Here is a 24,732-nt window from a genome sequence, read left to right on the forward strand (position 1 = left end):
AGTCTGCCCCCACTATTTCAAAGTTAGTGCTTTAATGAAATCTTTTCCACTGTGCCTTTGAGGTGACCCCATTTTCTTTTTTTTTATTGTTTTGTTTGGGCATTTTTTAAATTATTATATTTGTGTTTTAATTTTACATATCAGCCATGGGTTCCCCTGTCCTCCCCCCTCCGCCTCCACTCCCCCTTCCCCCCATCCCCTCTCCTCTATTCTCATCTCATCCAGGGCCAAGACTCCCCTGGGGATTCATTTGAACCTGGTGGATTCAGTACAGGCAGGTCCAGTCCCCTCCTTCCAGGCTGAACAAAGTGTCCCTGTGTAAGCCCAAGGTTCCAAACAGCCAGCTCATGCACTAAGGACAGGTCCTGGTCCCACAACCTGGATGCCTCCCAAACAGTTCAAGCTATTCAATTGTCTCACTTATCCAGAGGGCCTGATCCAGCTGGGGGCTCCACAGCCTTTGGTTCATAATTCATGTGCTTCCATTCATTTTGCTATTTGTCCCTGTGCTTTTTCTAATCTTGGTCTCAACAATCCATGGTCTTACAGTCCCTCCTCTTTTTCGACAATTGGACACCAAGAGCTCCACCTGGGACATGGATGAGGATCTCTGCATCCACTTCCATCAGTTATTGGATGAGAGTTCCAGCTCGACTGGTAGGGTGTTTGGCCATCTTATCACCAGACTGGGTCAGATCAGGCTTTCTTTCCATCACTGCCAGCAGTCTACAGAGGATGCATCACGGTGGACCTCATGGGACCTCTCTAGCACTCTTCCCACTCCTGTTCTCATGTGGTCCTCATCCATCATGGTCTACCATTCCTTGTTCTCCCTTTCAGTTCCTGATCCTGCTGGGATCTCCTGCAACCTCAAGCCTCCTTTCCCTCAAACATTGCCCTTCATTTCTCCCACTCTCGTCCAGGCTGTTCATGTAGATCTCATCCATTTCTCTGTCATTGGGTGATCCCTCTGTCTTTCCTAGGGTCCCGTTTTCTAGGTAGCCTCCCTGGAGTTGTGTAGCAGTCTAGTCATCTTTGTTTTACATCTAGTATCCTCCTATGAGTGAGTACATATCATGTTTGTCCTTCTGAGTCTGGGTTACCTCACTCAGGATAATTTTTTCTAGATCCATCCATTTGCCTGCAAACCTCATGATGTTTTTCTCTGCTGAGTAATACTCCATTGTGTACCATATTTTCTTTATCCATTCTTCAGTTGAAGGGCATGTAGGTTGTTTCCAGGTTCTGGCTATTACAAACAATGCTGATATGAACATAGCCGAGCAAATGCCCTTGTGCTGTGATTGAGCATTCCTTGGGTATATGCCCAAGAATGCTACAGCTGGGTCTTGGGGGAGATGGATTCCCAATTTTCTAAGGAAGTGCCATATTGATTTCCAAAGTGGCTGTATAAGCTTGCATTCCCACCAGCAGTGGAGGAGAGTTCCCCTTGCTCTACATCCTCTCCAGCATAAGCTGTCTTCTGTGTTTTTGATCTTAGCCACTCTGACAGGTGTAAGGTGGTATCTCAGAGTCGTTTTGATTTGCATTTCCTGGATAATTAGGGATGTTGAGCAATTCTTTAAATGTCTTTCAGCCATTTGAGCTTCATCTGTTGAGAATTCTCTGTTTAGTTCTATAGCCCATTTCTTAATTGGAATGTTGGGCATTTTGTTGTCTAATTTCTTGAGTTCTTTATATATTCTGGATATCAGCCCTTCTGTCAGATGTGGGGTTGGTGAAGACCTTTTCCAATTCTGTAGGCTGTCACTTTGTCTTGTTGACTGTGTCCTTTGCTCTACAAAAGCTTCTCAGTTTCAACAGGTCCCATTGATTATTTCTCTCAGTGTCTGTGCTACTAGTGTTATATTTAGAAAGTGATCTCTGGTGATAATGCGTTCAAGAGTACTTCCTACTTTCTCTTCTATCAGGTTCATAGTAACTGCATTTATATTGAGGTCTTTGATCCACTTGGACTTAAGTTTTGTGCATGGTGACAGATATGGTTCTATTTGCAGCCTTCTACACATTGACATCCAGTTATGCCAACATCATTTGTTGAAGATGCTTTCTTTTTTCCATCACATTTTTGGCTTCTTTGTCAAAAATTGTATGTTCGAAGGTGTGCTGGGTAATGTCAGGGTCTTCAATTCTATTCCATAGGTCCACATGTTGGTTTTTATACAAGTACCAAGCTGTTTTTATTACTGTAGCTCTATAGTAGAGCTTGAGGTCTGGGATCATGATACCTCCAGAGATTGTTTTATTGTACAGGAGTCTTTTGGCTATCCTGGGTTTTTTGTTTTTCCATATGAAGTTGAGTATTATTCTTTCCAGATCTGTGAAGAATTGTGTTGGTAATTTGATGGGAATTGCGTTGAATATGTAGATTGCTTTTGGTAAGATCACCATTTTTACTATGTTAATCCCGCCTATCCAGGAGCATGGGAGATCTTTCCATTTTCTGATATCTTCTTCAATTTCTTTTTTCAGGGACTTAAAGTTCTTGTCATATAGGTCCTTCACATGCTTAGTTAGAGTATCCCCAAGGTATTTTATATCATTTGTGGCTATTGTAAAGGGTGATGTATCTCTGATTTCCTTCTCAGCCTGTTTGTCCACTGTATATAGGAGGGCTACTGATTTTTTTGAGTTGGTCTTGTATCCTGCTATGTTGCTGAAGGTTTTTATTAGCTGTATCAGTTCCATGATTGAATTTTTGGGATCACTCATGTATACTATCATATCATCTGCAAATATGGAAAGCTTGAATTCTTCATTTTCAATTGGTATCCCCTGAATCTCCTTATGTTGTCTTTTAGCTCTGGCTAGAACTTCAATTAGTATGTTGAATAAGTATGTTAAGACAGCCTTGCCTTGTTCCTTATTTTAGTGGTATTGCTGTGAGTTTCTCTCCATTTAATTTGATGTTGGCTCTTGGCCTGCTGTACATTGCCTTTATTATGTTTAGGTATGTTCCCTGTATTCCTGATCGTTCCAAGACCTTTATCATGAAGGGGTGTTGGATTTTGTCAAATGCCTTTTCTGCATCTAGTGAGATGATCATGTGGTTTTTTTCTTTGAGTTTTATAATATGGTGTAATATATGGACGGACTTTCATATGTTGAACCACCCTTGCATCCCTGGGATGAAGCCTACTTGATTATGGTGGATAATTGTTTTGAGGTGTTCTTGGAGTCTGTTTGCCAGAATTTTATTGAGTATTTTTGCATCAATGTTCATGAGGGAGATCGGTCTGTAGTTCTCTTTCTTTGTTGCATCTTTGTTTGGTTTAGGAATCAGGGTAATTGTAGCCCCATAGAAGGAGTTTGGTAATATTCCTTCTGCTTCTATTGTGTGGAACAATTTAAAGAGTATTGGTATTAAGTCTTCTTTGAAGATCTGGTAGAATTCTGCAGTGAAACCATCTGGTCCTGGGCTTTTTTTTTTTTTTTTTTTTTTTTTTTGGTTGAGAGACTTTTAATGACTGATTCTATTTCCTTAGGGGTTATTGGACTATTTTAATGGTTTTTTTGGTCTTGATTTAACTTAGGTATGTGGTACCTATCCAGAAAATTATCCATTTCTTTTAGATTTTCCAGTTTTGTGGATCAGAGGTTTTTGAAGTATGACCTGATGATTCTCTGGATTTCCTCATTGTCTGTTGTTATGTCCCCCTTTTCATTTCTGATTTTGTTAATTTGGATGCTCTCTCTCTGTCTTTTGGTTAGTTTGGATAAGGACTTGTCTATCTTTTTGATCTTCTCAAAGAACCAACTCTTTGTTTCATTAATCCTTTTTATTGTTCTCTTTATTTCTATTTTATTGATTTCAGCTCTCAATTTGATAATTTTCTGGCATCTGTTCCTCCTGAGAACCTTTCCTTCTTCCTGTTCAAGGGCTTTCTGGTGTGTTGTCAAGTCACTAGTGTGAGATTTCTCCAGCTTCTTTATGTGGACATTTAATGCTATGAATTTCCCTCTTAGCACTGCTTTCATAGTATCACATAAGTTTGAGTATGTGGTATATTCATTTTCATTGATCTCTAGGAAGTCTTTAATTTTTTCTTTATTTCTTCCATAACCTATTGGTGATTCAGTTGAGCATTATTCAGTTTCCATGAGATTGTAGGATTTCTGTAGTTTTTGTTTTTGTTGTTGAAATCTAACTTTAAACCATGGTGGTCTGATAGAACACAGGAGGTTCTTCCAATTGTTTTTGTATCTGTTGAGATTTGCTTTGTGGCCAAGTATGTGGTCGATTTTAGAGAAGGTTCCATGGGGTGCTGAGAAGAAGGTATATTCTTTTTTGTTGGGGTGGAATGTTCTGTAGATATCGATTAAGTCCATTTGTGCCATAACATCAGTTAAGACCATTATGTCTCTGTTAAGTTTCAATTTAGCCGATGTGTCCAGAGGTGAAAGTGGGGTGTTCAAATCTCCCACTATTAATGTGTGGGGTTTTATATGTGATTTAAGCTTTAGTAATGTTTCTTTTACATATGTGGGTGCCCTTGTGTTTGGGGCATAAATGTTCAGAATTGAGACTTCATCTTGGTGGATCTTTCCTGCGATGAGTATGTAATGTCCTTCATCATCTCTTTTGATTGATTTTCCTTTGAAGTCTATTTTGCTGGATATTAAGATGGCTATACCAGCTTGCTTCTTAAGACCATTTGATTGGAAAGTCTTTTCCCAGCCTTTTATTCTTAGGAGGTGTCTGTCTTTGAATATGAGGTATGTTTCTTGTATGCAGCAGAAAGATGGGTCCTGTTTTCATATCCATTCTGTTAGTCTGTGTTTTTTTATAGGTGAATTAAGTCCATTGATATTAAGGGATATTAATGACCAGTGATTGTTCATTCCTGTTATTATTTTTATTTTTTGGTGGTAGTGTGTGTGTACTTCTCTTCTTTGGGGTTTACTGCTGTGTCTATTGCCTGTGTTTTCATGGGTGTATCTGCCTTCCTTAGGTTGGAATTTTCCTTCTAGTGCTTTCTGTAGGGCTGGGTTTGTGGATAAGTGTTGTTTAAATCTGGTTTTGTCTTGGAAGGTCTTGTTCACTCCATCTATGATGATTGGAAGTTTTGCTGGGTATATTAGTCTAGGCTGGCATCCATGGTCTCTTAGTGTCTGCAATATATCTGTCCAGATCCTTCTGGCTTTCAAAGTCTCCATTGAGAAATCAGGTGTTATTCTGATGGTTTTGCCGTTATAAGTCACTTGGCCTTTTTCCTTTGCTGCCCTTAATATTCTTTCTTTATTCTGTATGTTTAGTTGTTTAATTATTATGTGGCGATGGGACTTTTTTTGGGGGTCTAGTCTGTTTGGTGTTCTATAGGCTTTTTTGTATCTTCATAGGCATTTCCTTCTTTAAGTTGGGAAAGTTTTCTTCTATGATCTTGTTAAATATATTTTCTATGATTTTGTGTTGGTATTCTGCTCCTTCCTCTATCCCTATTATTTGTAGTTTTGGTCCTTTCATGGTGTCCCAGATTTCTTGGACATTTTGGGTCATGACTTTGTTGGTTTTAGTGTTTTCTTTGAAAGATGAATCTATTTCTTCTAATGTATCTTCAACACCAGAGATCCTCTCTTCCATCTGTTGCATTCTGTTGGTTATACTTGCATCTGAAGTTCCTGTTTGTTTACTCAGATTTTCTATTTCCAGCATTCCTTCTGCTAGTGTCTTCTTCATTTGTTCTATTTTCCTCTTCAGGTCTTGGACTGTTTCCCTTGCTTTTTCATGATTTTCTTTCAGGGACTTATTGTTTTCTTCTGCTTTAATTGTCCTTTCCTCTAGTTTTTTATAGTGTTCTTCCCATTTTTTGTTTGTCTGTTCCTCTATTTTTAATTTCTTCTATATAAGGCTCTAGCCTCTTCATGATGTTACTTATAAGGTTGTTTTCTTCTTCTTCTTCCATTCCGTGATGTTCAGGTCTAGCTGTTGGAGAAGGGCTAGGTTATGCTGATGCTGTATTGCTCTTTATTTTGTTGTATGTACTTCTGCCTTGATGTCTGCCCATATCCTCTTGGGTTAGTTCTTGTTCTTATCAGTGTACTTGGTCCAGACAGAGCTAACAGATTTAGGGAGCCTCTCTCTGGTCCAGATGGAAGCTCTGGGCTGGATGGGAGCTCAGGTCCAGATGAGAGTGCTGGCGGGATAGGAGCTAGGGGGCTGGACTCTGTGTCTCAGAAAGTCCCTGGGATTTCCTTATCTATTCGAGATGGGAGCTCCTCTTGTCCAGATGAGAGTTCCGGGACAGGATGGAAGCTCTGGTCCAGATAGGTGTTCTGGGGCAGATGGGAGCTGGGGGCTCTCTGGTCCAGATAGGAGTTCCGGGGCAGGGTGGAATGCTGGACAATGGTCTCTAAGTCTCTGGAATTGGTTGGGGTCTCTAGCAGTTGCGTGTGGGGGCAAGGCTTTGAGGTTGTAGTGTCCACCAGAGTGTCTCTCTGTTCCAGATGGGATTCCCAGGCAGATGCTAGCTGTGGGCTGGTCTCTGTGTCTCTGGAAGTGGCTGGGGTCTCAGGCAAATGGGTGTGGGGGCAGGGTGTGGAGACTGCAGGGTCTGCCTGCAGACTTGGTAAAGGGGAGCCTTCCCACATGGCCCGCCAATTGGCCAGAAACTGGGGCCAAGTTGAGCAGGTCCTCCCAGGATGGTGCCCAGGGGTGGGACGGGGCGGTGGGGGGGGGGCGGTTGCCTCTCTGAGTATAACTGCAGGCACTCACCTCATTGGGGTTTTCTTTTCAGATTCTCTCCTTCTTTCCTCTTTCCCTCCCTCTCTCCCTCTCATTCTTTCTTTCCCGTCTCTCTTTCACTCTCTTTTTCTCTCTCTCCTTCCCTCCGTTTCTTTTTGTCTTCCTTTCTTTCTTCTTTATTTCTCTTTCCTTCCTCCCATCTTCCCTTCCTCTCTCTTTTTCTCTTTCCTTCTTTCATCCCTTCTTTCTTTTTCTATCTTTTTCCTTCCTTCCTTCTTTCTCTCTCTTTCTTGTTCTTGCTTTTCTTTCTTTCTCTTTCCTTCCTTCCTTCCTTCCTTCCTTCCTTCCTTCCTTCCTTCCTTCCTTCCTTTTTTCCTTTTTTTCAAGAACCAGAAGAAATTTATCATGTCATCTCCCTTCTTCCATTGGGGTGGGCCTCATATTTACAGTAACCCTATTCCTTGACCAAAGTAGATCTGATGAGATCTAGGCACTTTAATCTAGTCCAATCAGATCTGATTGCTGCTGAATCTGATATGATAAAATTTGGGAGGCATGGAATTTCTTGTCCTATAGACATGCAACTACAAAAGGTCACTTTGCAGAGATAAATAAAAATGATACTGTATTTTGGATATTGATGTCATAATGCCAAAATATCTTTTCTTCAATATTTCCCTGTGCACTGAAATTCATGAATGGAACTCTTGTGTGGAGTCTTTGGGGCAAAACTATTTTTCTTCAGAGGGAGGTTGGGGCTGATACTGGGAATTGAGTCCAGGACCTCATATGTTCCAGCCCCATATTATGGAGGTGCATACAGCTACAGCCCTAGAAAAATTTGACAATATGGAAAAAACTCACCTCACACAAATTCTGTTTTATATCTAAAGAGTTAGATCTGCTCTTTGGGGGTTCACAGGGACCAATGGCTAGAAGAAGAAAAGGAGTGAGCTATGTTGGTGCCTTCCCATAACATCTGAATACATTTTTTTTAACGTGAAATCAATGGATTATTGGAAACCAGAACAGAGGCATTCCATGTAGAAAGGGTTTGTTTACAGCATTTGCTTTTACTCCCAAAAGAAAACAGCCCTCATTCTGTAGTTGGATTTCCACCCCTAAATTAAGAACAATATAATGGGATTTCCAAGAATAGTACTTTTCACAGCTAGTTTTAAAGTGTTGCAGAGCAGCTCGAATTGGACTTTCTAAGGACTCTGGAGGTACTAGGCTATGTCAGACTGATGAATTATGTAAAACCTGTTTTGCTTGAGTATTATTTATCATCCTCAAGCAAATGAAGACATGCTAATTAATTTGTGGTGGTTTTTACCTGCAAATGCCAAAGGAGCTAAACCAAATTAAATCTTCAATTCTCTTCAAGACCAACACCTTGTTAAATACTCTTTCCTTTCCAATTCAATTACAAAGACATGCTTCTTTGGACACTGAACTTACCTGCAGTTTTAAAATCTTAAAGGCCTTTTTTTTTTTTGTAATGTGTAACCTGAAGTTTCCATATAAGACTTGGGAAATGTATGGACAAAATTCAATGCTATAGCTAGCTTACAAAGGACCCAGGATAAGACAAAACCTTTGATACTTTAACTGCCTCATCTCATGAGTAGGTATTACTAAAACCCTGAGGTAGACACTATTCTAATTGTACAAAGGAAGAAATAGACCCCTTAATAGACTTACTGTGAATTTTCCAGGCTGCACCATCTGTAATTACAGAGCTATTGTGTAGCAGTTTCCTCTGAGGTTAAAATTATCATTCTTGAAGAGAAGCTCATCAAGATATAGTGTATACAAGGAGATAAAACATCCAGCTGTTTAAATGGGGAATATTCCATCCTTCAGAGAAGCTCTTTACTCTAAGTAAGTAGACAGCTTAAGATAATTTCAGGAAGTCCCTGAAACTGACCAAATTCAATAAGCCCTTTCCTCCCTTAGCATATATAAAATGTAAGAACTGCTGAAAGACACTCAGAGAAGCTGAGCTGCCTAGAAGATTCTCAGAGAAGCTAAATTGTCTAGAAAATTCTCAAACCAGTCAAGCTGCCCAGAAAAAGCAGAATCAGCTGAGCTGTCCAAAAGAGGTTTAGGCCAATGGAGCCATTTGAAAAGGACACACTCCAACCTGTTGAGCTGCTTTCAAATTGTACACTGTACTCCAAGTTTCCAGATTCCCTAAGCTGGGAAGTGGGCTTTTGGTTATGTACCTACTTTTAGTCAGTATGGATCCTGTAACACTTCACCTATATCCCTGTAAGCATCCCAAATAAAACTTATTGGTTGATCAAATGAGACTTTGGTGGTGTCTGTATTTTATCTGTAAGTTCTCTTTCTGGGGAGAGTAGATGTGTGTTCTTTCCTCTCCAAACAGGGATGGGCAGAACCAAAGCAGAATTGTGGAGGAATGGTTGCATTGTCATAATCATTAATATCAAAGAATGCAACTTTGGGAGAACAGCTTGAGGTTAGATTATCTGGCCCACAGCTTGAACATAGATCATCTGACCATTAGAATTTTAAAATGAACCTTTGCAAATGTGATATATGTGCTTTCTTTCTAGGTAAGCATTTGCATGCCCCTGCCCTGCCCCACAGTAGATGCTGAGACATGCAACCAAAGCAGATTCCTCTATACAGAAGAAAAGTTGGGGTCAGGAATCTATTGGAAAGTCTTGTAATGCTGTGTTGCTTTATTTTGTATGGGACAACATGTCTGCTTGATAAGTGGAGTCTAGAGAGTGGTATAGAGATGACCTAAAATATCTTAAGGGCTTAAAACAACTTTTGTTGTCTAGCAGAGTGACATGTTAGGGGTAAGAGTATTAGTGAGCTGCTACAGAGAGTTTTGGATCACTGCTATATATAGTAAATAAATAAATAAATAAATAAATAAATAAATAAATAAATAGTAAATGAATAAAAAACAAACATAAATAAATACCCAAAGCCAAGATGGCTACGTGTAGAAATTTGCTCTATTTAAGAGAGGTTATATGACAAATGCTGTCTTACTCTTTTTTACAATTTTCAAGATATGAGAAAAAAATACAAGTTAATTTTCTGCTAAAGAGCCTTTCCTAGGATCCCAAAACTTAAAACCCAGAGAAAGAGTCAGATTTTAAAATAAGTGATCTTTGATGCCTTGTTTACTGGACCAGATGATACTCTGAGCCAAGAATTGAGGAAAAGTTCAATTTATTAGCGACTTTAGGATTAGGATTGAGTTTGAGAGGCTTTGGTGAGTCCCATGGTAGGGCATGATCTTGTAATGAAAAAGAGGCTTTAAAAATTGGAATGATTTATGCCAGCCTATAAACTGGGTTTTTATAAGGGGCTAAAACAAAGTACAATTGAAAGCTTCATGATAAATTGTGGACATTTTGTTTTAGTGTTGGTGTTAAATATTTGGCTTTAGTGGATGCTATAAGCAGGTATGCCTCCAGCTTTTGGTGGCTTCTAGGACTGTCAAAGGCAATAAACATCAGTTGGTAAACATAGATATAAAACTAGTTGAGAGGATTAGGCTTGGCCAAGGGGTGAACAGTTACCTCTCCTGAATAAATAATGCACATTTCTCTCATAGGTGAAAAGATTGCTCATCCAGCCAGGGAAGTAGGTACAGGACAGGTGGAGTTTCTTTGTGTCCTGGCAGCTGCTTCCAAATAACCACTTGGAGACATAATATTAATTATAAATGTTTGTATGATAGCTTAGACATATTTTTAGCTAGCTAATATAACTTAACCCATTTCTTATCTACTCTCTGCCACATGGTGGTATCTTCTTTTAAAATAGCACATTCATCTTGCTTGTCTCTGCATCTGCTCATAACTCCTGAGACTCTGTCTTTCTTCCTCCTAGAGTTCTCTGTGTCTGGCTCTCTTGCCTATATCTCCTGCCCAGCAACTGGCCAGTCAGCTCTTTTATTAAACCAATCAGAAGGCACCTTGGCAAAGACACATCTTCACAGTATACAAAAAGATTATTTCATAACATTTCCCCCTTCCTGTCTAAGTAAAAAAGAAGGTTTTAACTTTAACATAGCAAAACTATATATAACAAAAAATGTGATCAAGTAAGAATTACAGGTACAATATCTAGTCCATTTGTCTTTGGCAGAATTAGAGAAAATACTCGATTATCTATCTTATCTTTGTGAGTCTAAAGTTTTATACCTAATTTACTTTTATCATAAACAAAGAAAACTATAAGTTTAATTATTTAGTCTTTAACTCCATCACAGACCCCAGAAGGGTAAAATGTTACCTGATGATAAAGGTATCTGGCTTCCTGAACAGTCACCCAAAGTTCGTCTGTAAAATTGGGGCATCCAGCTTTGGCCTACAGGCCTAGTATGTCTGACAGATATTTTTGAGAAACAGGGAAGTTTGAAGGACTGTCCTACCTTATTTTGGCAAAGTTTGGCAGTTGTTTTCTTTTGCATCCTGCTGGTCCAATTTGAATAATACACTGTTAGTAACTGAGGCAAGGGCAGTTTCTTTGCCCAAATGGCTAGCTTTTGCCATAAAGAAAGCAAACTTCATCTGGAGTCCCTTTGATGCCTATCATACTCTTTTGAAGTAAATTGGTGCTACCAGGAGGATATGTGTCTCACTGTCATGAAAAGCCTTAGGTTATTAAACACATTAAATGCTGTATTCTATAGGTCTTTGAAGTGTTTGAAGACCATCCATCTATCTAAATATATCTGTGTATGACCTTGAAAACATACTAATATGACTATAAGTTTGACTATTATTGATGACTATTAATCTGTAGTTTTTAATTATGCATTACATTTTAAAATGAGCTGCATAAACACAGTATTCCAAATAAATAGAAAAATATGTACAGTACAGCAAAAATAACTTTAAATTTGTATCAATAAACCAGAATCCATATAAATGTTAAATATTTTGAGATTAATAGTTGTTTTTTGGATTAAAGTAGATTCAATAATACACCTTTTTACCTCATCATTTTTATATCATATCTCCCTTTTTCCTTTAGAAAGAGATCTTTGAAATTAACTCTTTTATCTATCTTTTTTAAACTATGAACAATAACAGCTTGTAAACAACCCCCTGAACAATGATAAACATACATAATCCACTGAATAATCAAAACCCACCCATACCCTATCTTTTGAGAATGTGGGCATTATTCTGTAGACTACTTCCTGTTGTCTGTGAATACTGTATCTTAGGGGGTTATAAATATTATTGGGGATATGTGTGAGTTGCTACTTAGGGTAATATAGCAATAAAGATGTCTGAAAAAGTCAGAAGGAGTTATACTATTAATTTACTAAAAAACCTATAATACATATGTCTGTGTATACATTTGTATATAGTTTAAATGAAATTTTCTAATCTATACTGACAATGCTTCTTACAAGAGCCAAAACAACAACAACAACAACATAAACAACAACAACAACAAAACCACCTACCAAAAAGCCTAAAACCAGGCACAAGAAGTCCTCTTTTGAATTGTTGGCCATGGTCATCCAAAGGACTAAAAAACATACAGTCATTGATATTGCCCTTTGTTATCTGAGAGAGGTGTAATGTTGTCCTTGTTGATGTAGGAACCGATACTTTAGACAGAGAGCTCAGAAGGCCCTGAGATGGAAGTGACCTGAATATCTTCTCTCTGAAGAACAGCTTTCACAGTAATAGAAATTGCCATGTAAGCTTCCAAGGGAGAGAAGCAACCAAGAATCTACCTTAGCAATGAAGTCCTTTGAACCACAACAATGACCAGCATGGCAGCAAAGCCCTAAGTCTACAGTAGTGGCACCCATATTTTCGAGTAACCAATGCTTCTCTTATTGTACTTAAAACCTGCTCAACAAGAGGGACATCATACCTAGTAGTAGAAATCTTACTAACTATGATGGGCTAAAGAAATCATGGATGTTGGAAGAGAACAGTGTTATGCCTGCGTAATTCCTAACTACACAATTAATATTTGTCCTTATACTCACAGATAAGTATAGTCCTAACCCCTCCATTGAAGATTCTCTTTACACCAGAGACTGTTAAAAAAAAAAAAAAAAAAACACAAGCAGTCAAAATGTAGAATTCTGCAGCCCAGTCTCAAAGGGTACACCTACAAATTAACTCCTGCATCTATGACTCAGGGAAATTGTGGAGGTGGGTGGAAGAGAAATTTTAAGAATCAGAGGAATAGGGAGTTTGTTGTGAGATTGTGTATCCTAGTAATTAAGAAGCTACTTCCAATAATTCTCACCCACATGACTGCCTATAAATGAACAAGAGCAATAAAAATAGACATGCTTAAGTGTATCAGGAAATACTATGAAGGCTCATCCCTATCCTAAGAACTGTAAGTAACTAAGTAATGATAAGAATTATACAATTAGTCTTCCCCAGAGAACATCAATTGATTATCTAATAAAACAATCATCACTAAAAATACACATACAAGTAACACCACTCACACCAAAGAGGTTATATGTAGGGATATATATGTACATATAGATGCATATGCAGGTAACAATAATTAATGAAAATAAGCTCATGAATTTGAAAGAGAGCAAAGAGGGTACATTGGAGTACTGGGAAGAAGGATACATAAGAAAGAAATGATATAATTATATTATAATCTACATCAATAAAAGAAAAACATGCATAAAAAGTAAAATGGTTACTTTTTGGGGGAGCAGGAAAAGGGCAAGAGAAGATAACAGATGAATGTGATCAAAATACATTATACACCTATACAAGGTATTCAAAATGTATTTAGTAAAATAGCCACCCTCAAAAAAATAAGTTTTTTTAAAATTATGTCCCAAGTTTGATGTAAGCCTTGCCTATATAATATCCTGTCTCAAAGCAAATATAAATATAATAACTTTTGTTTTAAATGTATCAGCCCCCTCACAAAAGATGGCAAGTAAAGAAAAGAAAAAAAATAATCAACAGTGGATCTTGTAACTCATCTCCACCTAGATAGAATCTATCAATTAGACATGGCTTAGAAATGTTTTATCGTCTTAGCAATGTGTCATTCTAGAACTGTTTTCAGGTTTGCAGCAGGATCTCTCTGTAAAATTCCCAGGTTAGGTTATCACTTTGACTGTAGTTTGAGGAGTTTTAGTAGTGAGATGAATGTAAGCATTTTAATTGCTCTTTCTTCATGTCTTTCATCATCGCTTAAGTGACAATTACGATTCAATGCTGTTATGAGGTTTAACTATGCTAAAATGTATTTAACAGATATGTTTTAGCAAATAAAGACTTAACAGTATGCTTGATTTATAACAACATTTAATAAATAATGATGGTATGATAATAAATTATCCAATTCCAAAGGCACTAGGCATGTTTCTTTTAGGCTGTGTCATTTCAGATTTAGTAGAGTTCCATGAGATGACACTTGGTTCCATTGAAATGAAGGATAATTTACAGTTGTTACTGGTGCAGAGGTCTCATGTTTCAAATGGTATTATATATATTTATTTCTTCCTTGGAATATGATACATATAAATATAAATATAAAAAAATTCCACCCAGACCCAATATAGGAAAACCTGGGTATTCTCAAAGTACATTGATTTGATCTTTTTTCATAAACAGGAAGGTCTTTGAAGGGAAATTGCTTATGTGTTTAAATTCTTACATATTTGACATATCTTGTGTCACCTACAAACCTGACCCAAGAGGAGGTCAGGAGAGTAAGTTGCCCTGAAGGTGTAACTTGGAAATCTTCGATGATCTCTTTACTCTTCAGGTAGGATTTTTTTTTTTTTCATAGAGTTTCTAGTAAAGTATCCAGAGGTATCATCACATATGGTATTTTCAAGGGCTGCATGATTTATAGAAAGCCATCTTGCAGCAGAGGCTGTGAGAGGGCTTTTTAAATACAAGGAGCTTCACAATGAACTGAAAAAGACAGACACTTTTATAGTTGTTGTCAAAGCCCCAGGTATATTCCTTCAGCACCTGTCACTCCTAGACCTTTCTATCTTGTGTCTTCAAGCTGCGAGAACCTGTGACTCTTTATTTAGGGTTTTCTGAAGAACTTCTCAGTTTAAGACAAGTGTGATAGTTTGAATAAAAATGGCCCCATAGGCTTATAGGGACAGGCACCATTGGGAGGTGTGGCCTTGTTGGAGTAGATATGACATTGTTTGAGGAAATGTGTTACTAAGAGTGATATTTGAGGTCTCAGAAGTTCAAACCAAACCTATGGAGGACTATAGAGGACAATATGAAGGACTCCCAACACCCAGAAAGGGTTTCCTGCTCTCTACCTAACCTTTTTTTTTTTTGATTGAGAAATGAGTACTTATTTTCTGAGCATTAATCAAGGCCTTACATAAATACACTAAAATAGATTTTAGAATTAAGGCTAGTCAGCAGTGAGTACTATAACTAGAGGGTATTTATTCAGTTGATATTGTCTTCACTCCTATAGAATTTGTTTGCTAATTTTTTTAAAAATTCTTACCTGATAATTATTCTTTTTTTTTTTTTCCATTTAGCTCCTTATTAAACAAGTCAGAAGGTGTCTTGGCAGAGACACATCTTCACAGTGTACAAAAAGATTTTCCCACAACAGGAGAGTGATATCACAGATGAGGTGTATACAGGTCCTAGTTTCTACCAAACTCCAAAAAGCATTCCCTAGGAAGAAAACATGGGTTTCCCCTTTACCCGACTACAGCCACAGAATGGGTAGATTTGTACAGCTAACCAAAATTACTTGCAACCTGATGCCACAGAAATGCTCTTATTTACATAACAAGAATTGCTTCCTGGGATATGGCACACAAATTTGCTCACCCTAACCCTAAGAGGATTCCTATATGGTTAACCACGGAACCAAACAGTAGATTTGGGTTTTTTCTTCCCCTTTCTATTTTAATAAAGAGAAAAAAGGAAAAATGTTATAACTAATATAAGAAAAAGTACAATAATTATATATCATATATACAAGTAATAAATACGTAAACAATGACTAGTCCATTTGCATTTGACAAATTCAGAGAAAATAATTCCATTATCTATCCTATTTTGGTAAGTCCAAAATATACCTGATTCACTTTCTATCCTAACTTATATTACTAACAGTACTATCTTATAATGTCTTTCAAATTTATACACTTACTCTTTAGTGAGTTTCTTTTCTAAAATTCTTAACAAGGAAAACTATAATTATCTAAACTTTAACTGTAACTATCTAATCATCAACTCCCTCAGAGACCCAAGAAGGAAATATTACCTGACAAAAATAAAAACAGGAAGTGCATGCAAGCAGCTTCAAAAAAAAAAAAAAATGTGAGTTGACAGAAACAGCCAGCTGCCTGGACAGTCACCTGAGTTTTCTCCACAGTGTTGGGAAATCATCTTCAGCCTATAGGCTTAGTATATCTGACAGACTCATTTGTGAACTAGGATGTACACAAAGTCAACAGTTTGACCTCCACATAAACTTATTTGGAGAATGTCTCTATGCCTGTATGCCTGATTTGTATAAAGGATGACCCTTGACATGATTCCCTGCAAATGTTCTTCCCCTGGTAGTAATTAGGTGACATGCTTTTGCTATTTTGATAAGGTTGTGCTGCTACTAATCCAGCAACATAATAGGAATGGGCCACTTAATATAAATTAGGTCATTTCCCAGGTACCATCTCCATTCCTATATGACTGCTATGCTATGCAATAAAACAGAGCTGCTTCACTGAAGCTGCCTCCCAGAAGGCTTTTTTCACCATGTTGACAGGCTGTCTTAAGCTCTCTATAACTTCTTCTGCCTCTTGGTCCTCACAGACTGGTGGCCAATGGACTGTGAAAAAAAAAGGAGACCCACAAAGTCTTCTATAAAAGTTGTCATAAGGACACCATCAGTAGTATAAAATGACAGCCTATAGAAAGGGAAAAGATCTTCCCCAACCCTACATCCAACAGAGAGATTATTTCCAAAATATGAAGAACTTAAGAAACTTGATATCAACAAATGAAATAATCCCATTAAAAAATGGATACAGATCTAAACAGAGAATTCTCAACAGAAGAATCTTAAATGACTGAGAAAGGCTTGAGATGTTCAACATACTTAGCATCAGGGAAAAGCAAATTAAAGTTACTCTGAGATTCCTTTTTGTACCTCTTAGAATGGCTAAGGTAAGAAACATAAGTGGCAGCTCATGCTGATGAGGATGTGGAGCAAGAGGAATACTCCTCCATTTCTGGTAGGAGTGCCCACTTGTATAGCCACTTTGGAAGTCAGTGTGCTGGTTTCTTAGGAAACTGGGAATCATTCCTACACAAGACCCAACTATATCACTCTTGGGTGTATACCGAAAGGATGCTCAATCATACCATAAGAACAATTCCTCAGTGATGTTTATAGCAGCATTATGTGTAACATCCAGAACCTGGAAACAACCTAGATACCCCTCAACTGAGGAATGGATAAGGAAAATGTGGTATATTTACACAATGGAATATGACTCAGCTGTTAAAAACAAGGGGACCAGGAAATTTGAAGGCAAATGGATGGAACTAAAATAACCCATGCTGAGGTAAGCCAGACTTGCTGTGTCTTTCTGTATGCTGTGAATATGCATTACTATGATTGGTTGATAAATAAAGCTGCATTGGCCTGTGACAGGACAGGATAAGATTAGGCAGTACATTAGAAATGAAGAGGAGACAAAGAAGGGTGGAGTTAGGGGAGATGCCACCCTGCCAGCCAGGTAGCAACAAGATGCCTGCAGACTGGTAATGCCACAGCTGCATGGCAACATATAGATGAATAGAAATGAATTGAGTTGTTATAAGAGCTAGCTAGTAAGAATCTTGTCCCACAGGCCATTCAGTTTGTAAATAATATAAGCTTCTGTGTGTTTACTTGGGACCAAGTTGCTGTGGGACAGGTAGAAGAGATTCATCCCAACCATGGGGCTGGAAAGGATTAGAGAAACTTCTAGCTACATTTGGCACTCAGATGTTGTAGCAAGAATTTCCATGCAAAATCTGAGAAGGCTTTAAAAAAAGATTCTAATACAGAGTTTAAAAATAGTTTCCTAGTTGTGTCTCTCAGGAAAGCCAGGATACAGAGACGCCCCAGACTTAGAGCTTCAGCTACAGTATGGTGGGTTTCTGAAATGTAGGCTTGATTTACAGCATGGCAGACTCCTGCTGTGGTACACAGAGATGTCTCCATGTACCTCTGCTATGCTGGGAAGCTGAGGGGGACAAAGTCAACAGCCAAAGTCACTGCATAGCTTAACAGTTTAAAAATCTCTCCTGGTTAGAGGATTATAGATTCATAATTATACAGATTCAGATGGAATACAACTCTAAACAATTTACAGTATGTGTAAAATTGTACACAGGCTTGGAAGAGAGAGAAAAAGGAATATAGACAGTTATATAAAGAAATAGTTTTAAAAAATAAAGTCTTTAAAGAGACAACAAGAATAACATGAAAGTTAAGCTACTTAAAGTTGAAAAACATGCAAAGAATCTGGATGCTAAATATTATCATATTGTTTGGGGGATTTTTAATTGCAGAGAGACATTTGATTGTAGAGGCTACCAAGTTAAATGAATATGTATATTTTAAAAGCATTTTGACTTTAAAATTTATTTCTAAGTATATGTTGCTTTGTAAAACAAATTCTGGTTTTATTTCCACAGAAGATGAGAACCTGTGGATTGCTTCCAGGCTAATATGGTTTGATTATCCAAGACCTCTTGAAATGTCAATACAGTCTCACAGACTACTACAGCCAAGATTTAACTACAACTCCTAGTTTTTTCAGGATCCTCCTAAGACTGCCAGCGCCCCCCCAACACAGGAAGTAGTATGAGAAGCTATGCCCAAATCTCTAAAATACTGTTTATGAATGTTTATTTTTACTTAAAAGAGGTTGATTATAAATGCAATATCTTTCTAAAGAAGAAAAGGGGATAATATAACTATGATAGGATAAAAGGGTAGATTATTGTATCTACTTTTAAAGAGCAACAACTTGTTTGAAATGTTTTACATTGCTATGGATTTTAGTTTATTGATTCCAATTTAATATTAATTTTGTTATACTGTATATATATTTCTACTCTTATTTAAGGTATTATGTTTATGCAATTCACTTAAAATTATAATGTATAATTAAGAAACACAGATTAATAGTCATCTATGATAATCAAACTTATAGTCATGTCAGTTAAGTTTTTTAGTTATATACAAAGATATATTTCAATTAGAATTAGTTAGGTAATCTTCAAACACTTTAAAGTCCTACAGAATATGACATTTAAAATGTTTTAAAACTTTAGACTTTTCTGGACCATGGGACATGTCTGCTCCTGGCATCACCAATTACTTCAAATAGGATGATGGGCATTGAAGAAACTCATTATGGAGTTTGCTTTCTTTGTGGCAAAAGTTAGCCACTGTGCAAAAAGGTGTCCTTATATCCAGTGCTTGACATGATGTTGCATAGACTGGACATGCAGGACCCAAGTGACAATTAAACTTTGCCTAAACAGGGTGAGTTTGTCCTTCAGATTCCTTCTTTACAGAAGAGACTGCCAGACATTCTGCAGGATACAGGGAGAAGTGACTGATGAACTTTGCCAATAAGTGAGAAAATCCTTTAAATTTCCTGCTTCACTAAAATGTCTGCCAGAGATTCTAGATCTGTAGGCTGAAGATAGATGCCCCAAGGTTACAGAGGAACTTTGGATGACTGTCTATGTAGTCAGATGTCTCTGTCATTTCTAGAATTATGGAAGTTGCTTGCAATGCACTTCCTGTTTACATAGGTAGTATTATATCCTTCTGGAATCTTTGATGTTGTTGAAGACTATATAGTTATAATTTTCCTTGGTTATGATAAAGGATGAATTAAATATGAAACTTTAGACTCTCAAATATAGGATAGATGGTAGAATATTTTCTTTAATTTTTCCAAATGCAAATAGAGTAGATACTGTAACTGTAATTCTTACTTGATAATTGTTCTATTATATGTAATTTTTCTATGTTAAAGTTAAAACCTTCCTTTTTGATTAGACAGTTAAGTTGAAGTGCTGTTGGGTGTCTTTCTGTATGCTGTACATATGTGTTGCTCAGATTGGTTGATAAATAAAGCTGTATTGGCCTATGGCAGGGCAGGAGAAGGTTAGACAGCACAATAGAGGTGAAGATGAGACAAAGAAGGGTGGAGCTGGGAAGATGCCAGCCCACCACCCAAGGAGCACCAAGATGCCCACAGATCAGTAATGCTATCACCGTGTGGCAACATATAGATTAATAGAAATGGATTGAGTTAAGTTATAAGAGCTAGCTAGCAAGAATCCTGTCCCATAGGCTATATAGTTTGTAAGTAATATAAACCTCTGTGTATTTACTTGGGACCAAGCAGCTTCAAGACACAGGTGAGAGAGATTCGTTCTGACTACAGGGTTGGGCAGGACCAGAGAAACTTCCAGCTAGACAGACTTGAGAAAGACAAACATGTTATGTACTCACTCACAAGTGGATATTAGCTGTAAAATAAATGATAACTATGCTGCAATACACAGAGCCAGGGAGACTAGGTAACAAGGAGGGTTTATAGGGGAATGTCCAGATCTCCCTGGGAAGGGGAAATAGAAGAGCTTTTTTGAATGTACTGAGGGCAAATGGGGATGGGAACATGAGTGATTATGTTGGGGTGGGGAGAAAGGGAAGTGTACTGAAAGAGACTACTGGAAATAGGAGGAGGTATTTGGGGGCCAGGTAAAAACCTGGTAAAAGAGAATCTTCCAGAAATCTATACAGATGACTCCAGCTAAGACTTCTAGCCATAGCAGATACATAGCCATCTTCTGTAAGCAGATTGGTGCCTAGCCAATTGTCATCAGAGAGGCTTCATCCAGCAACTGATGGAAACTGAAGCATACTGATAGCCAAACATTAGGCAGAGTTTGGGAAAAGCTGCAGAAGTTGGAGAGAAAAGATTGTAGAAGCCAGAGGGATCAAGGATACCACAAGAAAACTCACAGAATCAATTAAACTGGGCTCATAGTATCACACAGAGACTTAATCAACAACCAGGGAGCCTGCATAGGACTGACCTTGGCTCTCTGCATATATATTATAGTTGTGTAGCTTGGTCCTCTTGTGGGACTCCTAACAGTGAGAACAAGGGTTGTCTATGGCTCTTTTACAGGCTTTTGGGACACTACCCCTTATACTGGGTCATCTTGCCCAGTCTTAATACATGGGAGGTGCTTAGACTTGCTGTAACTTGATATGCCATGTTTTGTTGATATTCAAGGGAGACATAGCATTTTCTAAACAGAAATGGAGAAGGAATGGATTGGGTAGTGGGAAGAGAGGCCTCAAATCTTGAAGCCACCCTGGTCTACAGAGCAAGTTTCAGGACAACCAAACTTGGCAGTGAAGAAAACAAATGAAAACAGAAATTTGATGAAGATATAGTTAAATGAGGGGGCATGTTCCAGCCCCAGCAATCAGCAGATCCAGGCAGCTTCAGCCGCATGATTCTGGCTTTAGAATCAAGAATATAAGATGGGATTATGGAATCTCCCTCCACAACTAAGGAAAGCCACTGGAAGGCCATTGTGTAAAGCTGTAAAGGTGAAACCTAGATTACCAAAATGTTGGAGATTCGATAGCCATGGGAAAACTGCTAACACTGAAAGGAGCCAGCCTACTAAAAAGAAATGTGTTGCAGGCAAGAAAGCTGAAAGGAGTTGGAGATGTGAAGAATGCTTTGACATCAGACATAGAAGTGCAATGCAGAATTTCGAGTTTGCCCAGGTGGTTTACAATCTTGTTTTGGACTAGTATTTCATCATTATATTCCCTTTCTTTCCATTTGGAATGGTAATATATATGCTGTGCCATTATATGTTGAAAGTATGTGATCTGATCTGAATTTTTATTTTTAAGAGTTGTAGTTAAGAGATTTCCATGAATATCAGAGACTTTATATGTACTTTTAAACACTTTTGAGACTGTGATAGCCTACGGGCACTTTTGAAGTTGGACTTAATGCATTTTGCATTATGATTTAACTCTAAGCATATGGGGGCCATGGAATAGAATGTAGTAGTTTGAAGAGAAATGGTCCCATAGTCTCATAGGGTCTGACACTATTTGGAACTGTTGCCTTGTTGGATTTGGTATGGCATTATTGGAGGAAGTGTGTCACTGGGAGTGGGCTTTGAGATCTTCAAAGCTCAAGCCAGGCCTAATTTGTCTCAGTCTCTCCTTGCTGCTTGAGGATCAAGTTGTAGAACTCTTGACTATCTACTTCTTTAGTATCATGTTTGACTGCATGCCACCATGCATCTTGCCATGACAATAATGGTCTAGAACTCTGACCTGTAAGCCAGACCTAAATAAATGCTGTTATTTATAAGAGTTGTGGTGGTCATGACGTCTTTCCCTAGCAATAAAACCCTAACTAAGGCAACAAGGATAACTTGTATTTATAGGCTAGTTAGGCATTGGAACTGAAAGACTGATGGCTAACTGTCACACTCCTGCCATTTTTGTGTCAGAAATTCATAAGACATCTTTATAGAAGAGTTTCTTATGTGATTGAACCCCTACTTGTCCATAATGGCACCATGAACAACCATGTTCCTGGGATGTCTCCCAAATAAAATACTCTAAAATGTAATCTTGTTTTAGTGTCTGCTTTGGAGAAAAGCAACATATATAAAATGTTTCACTCACATTACTTCATTTCTTCTACCAACAATTATAGTATGCATTAATAATCTCTCCCTTCTTTATCTATGTCTAGTTCTTCTCAGGAAGTGGGGAAAGAACTTTACATTATAGGACACTACTATATTGATAATTTCAAATCTCTCAACTAATTTAGATCTGATTAGAGGAATGTGATGGTACTTTGTGGTGGCATTGTGTTCCCCAAAATATTGTGCATGCTAATAAACTTATCTGGGATCAGAGAACAGAACAGCCACAATATTAAACACAGAGGATAGGCAGAGGTAGCATATGCCTTTAATCCTAGCATTCCAGAGGCAGAAATCCCTCTGGATCTCTCTGTGAGTTCAAGGCCATATTGGAAACAGCCAGGCATGGTGACACACACCTTAAATTCCAGAAAGTGAGCCTTTAATCCCAGGAAGTGATGGCAGAAAGCAGAAAGTCATATAAGGCATGAAAACCAGGAACTAGGCCAGTGAAGCATTTAGACTTTGAGTAGCACAGTTCAGCTGAGATTCATTCTGGATGAGGACACAGAGGTTTCCAGTCAGAGGAAATAGGATTAGCTGAGAAACTCGCAAGGTGATGTAGCTGTGGCTTGTTCTGCTTCTCTAATCTTCCAGCACTCACCCCAATAACTGGCCTCAGGTTTGATTTTATTAATAAGTACCTTTAAGATTCATGCTACAGTACTTCCACTTTATAGATCAGTAAATTAAGACTAGAGTATTAATTATCTTCATTGAGATTATGTACAATATATATGAAATAAAACCTTGTTCTTGATTTTCAATTTTTGTTCTAAATGTCCTTATTTTCAATTTATGTTTGAAGATAAAAAGAGGGAAGAGATAATATCCGTCTCCTTGTTGTGTTACACATTTTCAAAATACTTGTAAATCTTATCATCTGACTTCAAAAGTTCACATTCCATCCCCTGCTGGTGACCCCATGGTATTATAATCAATCCATGTGAGTCTATTAAATGGGTAACAGAATTTATTAAGATTTAAATTGAGGAAATACACTCATAACTACAGAACAGAGTAGATAGCAGAAGTTATCCTCTGATGTGACCAGGAGTGAATCTACCTTGCAGGCAGGAGCAGAGAGAAGGTCATGTGACCCTTCTCCAACTGCTTGGGAGAGGTCATGTACAACTGAAGGAAGCACTGCCTCCTTTGGACCATATAGCCCAAGTTCATGGGTGGAGTAAATATCACTACATTTCCCCATTTTGTCTAAATAAGAAGGTTCTACTCTTTATGCAAACTATATACAGTAAAAATGATTATCAAGTACTATCCAGGAAAATCAAAGGGTAATAACATAAACAAAAAAATGGAACTACAACCAACAAGAATAACATCAAACAAGAAGGACATGCTAAATGTCCAGAATATGGGTAAATGGCAAATTACTGAGATTACTCCAATAGCTGCCCTGTTTTGAAGATTCTAACTCTAGTACTAATATGTTCTAGCTAAAATATGAGAAGATTATATCTGTAACTATCTAGTCTTCAACTCCATCAAAGACCCGAGAAGGAACATTATAATACTTGAGAAAATGGAAAATGCAAGCAAGTTCTGAAATTCTCGAGGGAATAGACAGAGACAGCTGGCAGCCTGGATAGTCACCTACAGTTGCTCAGCATTGCTGGGGAATCCAATTTGGCTACAGGCCTAGAATATCTGACAGACCATTTTAAGAAGCAGGAATTTTGAAAGACCATCTTACTCTGTCTTGGCAGAGTTCAGTAGTCACTTTTCCTTGTGTCCCACTCATCCAGAAAGGACAGCAGTTGAGGCAAGAGCAGTTCTTTGCCCAGTAGGACATTTTGTGCCAAGAAGAAGATAAACTTTCAAGTGGAAATGTCTTAGAAGCTCAACATTCTCTCAGGATCAGATTGGTACTGCCAGGAGCAATCATGTATCACATCAACAGAATTCTAAGTTATTTAAATTTGTTATTCTCCAGGTCTATGAGGTGTTTGAAGATTACCTGTCCACCTGACATATGTTTCTGTAAATCTGGAGAACCTTACTAATATAACTATAGAAATGACAATCATGGGTGACTATAGTTCTGTATGTCTGATCTATCTGAATAACCTAAGGACTAAGGCTTCACATTAGCAAGATAAACAGTCTGTGAAGCAGATATACCAAAAAGGACAATGACCTCAAGATTGTGACAATACACAAAATAGCTTAAATAGAGGTAGAAATGTATAGTACAATATACAATATGACAATAATCCTAAATAT

The sequence above is a fragment of the Onychomys torridus genome, chromosome 2 (genome assembly GCF_903995425.1).
Source record: "Onychomys torridus chromosome 2, mOncTor1.1, whole genome shotgun sequence".
NCBI lineage: Eukaryota > Metazoa > Chordata > Mammalia > Rodentia > Cricetidae > Onychomys > Onychomys torridus.